The sequence below is a fragment of the Oncorhynchus kisutch genome, linkage group LG7 (genome assembly GCF_002021735.2).
Source record: "Oncorhynchus kisutch isolate 150728-3 linkage group LG7, Okis_V2, whole genome shotgun sequence".
Classification (NCBI taxonomy): Eukaryota; Metazoa; Chordata; class Actinopteri; order Salmoniformes; family Salmonidae; genus Oncorhynchus; species Oncorhynchus kisutch.
Genome location: NC_034180.2, coordinates 10,583,799 through 10,589,798, shown reverse-complemented (window position 1 = coordinate 10,589,798; position 6,000 = coordinate 10,583,799). Strand labels below are relative to the sequence as shown.

At 40.5% G+C, this 6,000-nt stretch overlaps 1 protein-coding gene across 1 annotated transcript in view; it reads left to right on the top strand.

The window, feature by feature from the left end:
- LOC109894783 (double C2-like domain-containing protein beta) overlaps positions 1-6,000 on the top strand; it is a 45,655-nt gene continuing 39,655 nt past the window's right edge. Inside the window, exon 1 of the mRNA XM_031828483.1 lies at positions 1-128. The gene's annotated coding sequence lies outside the window, so the exon portion shown is untranslated. The remainder of the gene's footprint in view (positions 129-6,000) is intronic.

The window sequence follows — 6,000 nt, the reverse complement described above, 5'->3', positions numbered from 1 at the left end:
GAGAGAGAGAGGGGAAGGATATATCGAGTCAAAGCAGCTCTGCTTGCTCCTCAGTGTTGTGAGGGAAGAGACAGAGGACGTGTGAGAAGACAAGATGGAGCGCTGGAACAGATGAAGACTGTCACTGGGTACGTGTCTCTGTGTCTACATCTGTCTGTCTGCCTGCCTGCCTGTCTGTCTCTGACTGTTTGTGTGAATGAATGAATGAATGAGTGTCTGTGTGTGCATGTGTGAGTGAGTGAATGAGTGTCTGTGTGTGCATGTGTGAGTGAATGAGTGTGTCTGTGTGTGCATGTGTGAGTGAATGAGTGTGTCTGTGTGTGCATGTGTCTATGAATGACTGTGTCTGTGTGTGCACGTGTGAGTGAAGGAGTGTGTCTGTGTGTACGTGTGTGAATGAGTGAGTGTGCGTGTGAATGCTGAAGAAGCTGTAAGTCAGACAGTTTGAGTCTAGGCGACGTCTGTGCGTAAGTCTGACTTGGTGAGAGCGTGTGTGTGTCTGGCGGTCTGTGTGCGTCTGTGAAAGAGTAAGTGCGTGTCTATCCTCAAGACGCTGTAAGTCGCAGTTTTTTCCCTCTGTGCAGTTCTGACTGAGTCAGAGCGCGTGTGCATAATTCATTTAAGAGTGGGTGCATACGAGAGGGTACAGGTATGCTTAAGCCTGTGAGTAGGAGTTTGGGTTTCCTAAGGAAAGACAGAGAGGTGTTGTTGTGGTAAAATGTGGGCTTTTTATTGAACCATTTCTTACATTGATGAACGATTCTGGATTGCATTCTGGTGCTAGCTTCATTTGAGGCAAAAACAGATGTTTTGTCATCTGTCTGTGTGTCTGCTCATTTGTATGTCTCTGCGTGTGCTCCTTGAGTGTGTGTGTGTGTCTTGAGTATGTGTGTCTTGAGGGTAGGAGGTTGGCGGCCCCTTAATTGGGGAGGACGGACTCGTGGTAATGGCCTGAGCGGAATCCTATTAAATACATCAAACACATGGTTTCCAGGTGTTTGATGCCATCTCATTTGCTCCGTTCCAGACATTATTATGAGCTGTCCTCCCCTCAGCAGCCTCCACTGATCTTGATTGTGTGTGTGTGTGTGTGTGTGTGTGTGTGTGTGTGTGTGTGTGTGTGTGTGTGTGTGTGTGTGTGTGTGTGTGTGTGTGTGTGTGTGTGTGTGTGTGTGTGTGTGTGTGTGTGTGTGTGTGCGTGCGTGCGTGCGTGCGTGCGTGTGTGTGTGGCAGCGTTTAGACAGGTAGCCCAATCCTGATCTTTTTTTCCAATAAATTGGTCTTTGGAACAATCACATCAGAACTTTTCGCATCAGATCTTTTAAAGAGTTGATCTGATTGGTCAAAAGACCAGTTAGTGAAACAACTCATCTAAATTGGGCTGCCTGTCTAAACGCAGCCTGTGTATCACATTGAGTGTGTACATGTAGGCTAAGTACACAACAACACTGAAAGCAATGTTTTGTTCGGATTTCAATAGCCAGTAGTGTGGTCTTTCGGTAATTACAATTTACACTAGGACAGATGTATTGAAGGATAATGAAAGGAGAGGTACTATAATTAAATGTCCTCAATACACAACGGGATGATTACCATTTCCATTACAGTTTATCATTGATCTTTATTTAGAACACGATTGTTCCTTTTTATAGGTGACAGCCACTGTCTGGACTGGAGAAAAAGACTTCAAGTACTGTTATGTGAACACTGAGGACAAGGTGGAGCGCTAGAGAGAGATGGAGAGAGAGAAGCGGAAAGAGTGCAAGAGAGACAGTTAAAGAGATTGAGCTAGAGAGACAAACCTATTTTATTTGTATTCATTTAACCAGGAAGGGATCATTGAGATTTGAAATCTCTTTTTTTCCAAGAGCGCCCTGGCCAAGATAGGCAGCACCAAGTCATTACACAATTACAGACAGACAACATTAAAAAAAACTACAGGGTAATGTAGTATTTTTGGGGGGGAATTGACAAGAGTATAACAAAATTATAAAACAGCTAATTAAAAACATTGACAGGTCAGGGAATCAGCCTCAAAATCCTTCATCAATGATTTAAAAACACCAATTGGGACAAGTTCTTCCAGTTTAAAAGTATTTTGTAAGGCGTTCCATGCCAATGGTGCAGAGTACATAAAAGCCCTTTCACCAAAGTCATTTCGGACATTTGGAACAGTTAGCAGGATAAAGTTCAGCGAACGAAGAGAGTACCCACAACATTTCTGAACAATAAAAATGCCCAAATAAAAAGGTAGTAAACCCAAAATGGCTTTGTAAATAAAATTATATCAGTGACTGAGCCTACGAGTGACAAGAGAAGGCCAGTCAACCCTGGTATACAAAGTGCAGTGGTGCGTAAGGGTTTTGCAGTTTAAAATACATCTCAAAGTGCCATGGTAAAGGGTGTCAATTGAACTCAAACACTGAGCGGAAACATTCATATATAAAATATCCCCATAGTCTAGTAAAGGCATAAATGTAGCTGGTACTAGCCTCCTTCTGGCTTCAAAAGAAAAACCGTCCTTATTCCTAAAATAAAATCCCAACTTCAGCTTACATTTTTTGGTAAATTGTTGAATATGCAATTTAAAAGAGAGGCCGTCATCAGTTAAAATTCCAAGATATATACATGAGGTTACAGTCTCAATCTCATATCCCTGACAGGTAGTAATAGGTGAAAGGTTCAGAGGTCTATTTCTTGCTTTAGAAAACACCATTAGTTTAGTTTTGTCAGAATTGAGGATAAGCATCAATTGACACAAGGTATGTTGAACAGTATAAAAAGCAGTTTTCAAGTTCTGGAAAGCTTTTGTGAGAGACAAGGCACAACAACAGTATCATAACAGTATCATCAGCATAACATAACAGTATCATCAGCATAAAAGTGAAGTTGTGCATTTTACACATTTTTGTCTAAATGATTTATATAAATAGTGAATAAGAGGGGCCCAAGTACAGAGCCCTGGGGCACACCATTACACACAGACATTTTAACAGACATGAGCCCATCAAATTGAGTGCACTGAGTTATATCAGACAGATAGTTAGCAAACCATGCAACTGCATGCTCCGAAAGACCTACGCTCGACAATCTCTGCCTCAGTATAGCATGATCAACTATATCAAAAGCCTTAGAAAGATCAATAAAAGTGAGACACGATGCTGTTTTTTGTTAAGGGCTTCAGTGATATCATTTAAAACCTTCATGGCTGCTGTAATTGTGCTATGCTTCCTCCTGAAGCACGATTGCTACATTGATAAAAATAGAGTTAGTATATAATAACTCTTTTAGCTGTTCACTCACAAGGGTTTTAAGTATTTTCACCAGGGATGACAGCTTTGAGATTTGCCTATAATTATTTAAAAGCGTTGAATGTCCCCCTTTTAAAAGTGGTAGGACAAATTCTGATTTCCAGATCTTTGGAAATTCATTATTTTCTAGGGTTAGATTGAACAGATATGTAAGTGGTTCAGCTATGAAATCAGCTGCCAGTTTTAAAAAGCAGGGATCAAAAAGATCAGGACCTGCAGACTTTCTCTGATATAAGGATTTCAGGGCTTTATGTACCTCCTGCACTGAGAATGGCAAAAAGCTAAAAGTTTGACCAGCTCTCACTGGTTCATCCACACAGGGTTGTACAGAGACAGGAGGACACTGAATCAAACAGCCTACCAGATGATACAAAGTGCTCATTGAAACAATTCAGCATTTCAGTTTTGTCATATACAGCAACAAAGTCCTTCAATACACATGATGGTAATTCATTAACATTACTGTTACCAGACATAGATTTATTATCCTTCCAAAAAACTTTTTAGGGTCATTCAGGTTATCAGTGGTAACAGACATAAAACATTTGGACTTGGCCTTCCTGAGAAGAAAATAACAGTTTCATAACTGTCTAAAAAGAAGCCAATCAGCATTAGAACATGATTTCCTTGTTTAAGCCCAGTAGATTACATTCATGAATAATACAAAACAGCTCAGAAGAAAACCATGGATGATCCTGCCCTTTAACCCTGAACTTATGGAATGGGGCATGTTTGTTTAGTATTTGGAAGAAAACATCATGAAAGAATTTCCTGAGGCAAGCTCAATCTTTCTCCAGGCAAAAACAAATAATGAAAGAAAGCCTGCTCATTAAAACTATTAACATTTCTCTTTCGAATAAAGCGTGGGTTTGTCTTAGGAACCTTAGTGTTTCTAACAGCAACAACAGCACAATGGTAACTTAAATCATTACAACAACAAAAAACACCAACCGCAGAATATTTATGTGGAACATTTGTCAATATCAAATCAATCAGGGTAGATTTCTCTGGACATTTGAGATTTGGGCGAGTGGGTGAGTTAATCAACTGGGTAAGATTCATAGACTTACAAAACATTTTAAAATCATCAAGACACGGGCTTTAACCAACACCAGTTGAGATCACCAATCAAAATCATTTCACTGTAAAGAAGTTTAGACATAAGGTTAATCAGAGAAGAAAATGCGTCTATAACAGCCAATCACAGTTATAGAGAGCAGAGGAGGGTCTATAACAGCCAATCACAGTTATAGAGAGACCCTTTGAAACCTCAATATTCAAAGCAAGAAATTCCAACTGTTTACAAATAGTTTCAGACTTTAACACACTTACAGGGAATTTAGTCTTTAGATATATAGCCACACCCCCACCTTTCTTAACTCGATCAGTGCGATACACATTGTAACCATTTATACAAATATCATTATCAAGAATAGACTTGCTGAGCCAGGTTTCCGAAAACAAAATTACATCAGCATCCGTTGATATAGCCCAAATCCTTGACAACAGGATGCGTACATTTAAATGAAAAATAATAGGTTTAAAATCAAAGGGGGGTTGAAGACATTGCACATCAGGGCCAGGGTTAGGTTGCACGTTACCTGATGTCAACAAAATAAGAATAACTAGGCACCTCTGTTTAATAGCCTTACACGGCGTGACTTTTTTAAGAGACCTACTGCAAGCGAATTCGACAAGTGAGTTTCCAGACAATACAAAACAGTCATTTAAAACCATTAGACTTTGTTAGTGACACAAGTTCGCACTGTTCACATCATGCCACAAATGCATCGGCACTTGGACGAGTGGACCGAGTGAAAAAGAGCGAGTTCCCGCAGACTATATGTCTAATGGACAGGAGAGCTGTAACGGTTTTCTTGATTTGAAGGAGAGGCGGACCAAAACGCAGCGTGGTTTCTATTCATGGTTCTTTAATAAAGACAACTATACATGAACAGACTAACAAAACAAGAAACGTGAAAACATAAAACAGCCCTATCTGGTGCAAACACAGAGACAGGAACAAAGGAAATAAAGGTCAGAACGTGACAAGAGCACATTGTCAGATGTACTCACCCCATCGACACTGTTCGTTTTCTCCAGAGTTCAGTAAAGTCAGTGCATAAAGAAATACCATGAAAATTGACATTTTCTCTGCGAGATGTAAGAAATAGAGGCCAAGGAAAGGTAAGGGGAGAGAGGGACTGTGTGTATGTGTGAGTCTGTGTGAGTTGATTGAGTGAGGGGGTCGATTGAGAGAACGGGTTGAAGATTGTTGAGCTGCCTCTGACAGCCAGGAGGAGAGTGAAGAGGAGCAGCGTGGACGAGACACTCCGTGGAGGGAAAGCTGAGGATAGAAGCCAGGCCAGCCAGAGATAAGGTTTGGTAAACTTCAAGTAAAAGAAGTGCAAATAGCGAGAAAAAAATTATGTATCCGGGTTGTGGGAGACACGCAATGTTTACACCAACAAAACAAAATAGTTTGCACTACACAACAAGGATATTGTGTATTAGGTTATTAGTAGGTTCAAATCTACTAGTCACAGACAAACGACTTCACATGCTGCCATCTTGGATCGTGAAGGCATGTATATCCTTACTGAGAAAGAGATGTAGAGAGAAAGCGAAAGGGAGATGAGGGAGAGCAATGTAGAGAGAGATGCAGGGATGAACTTGTACAGTAGAGGTA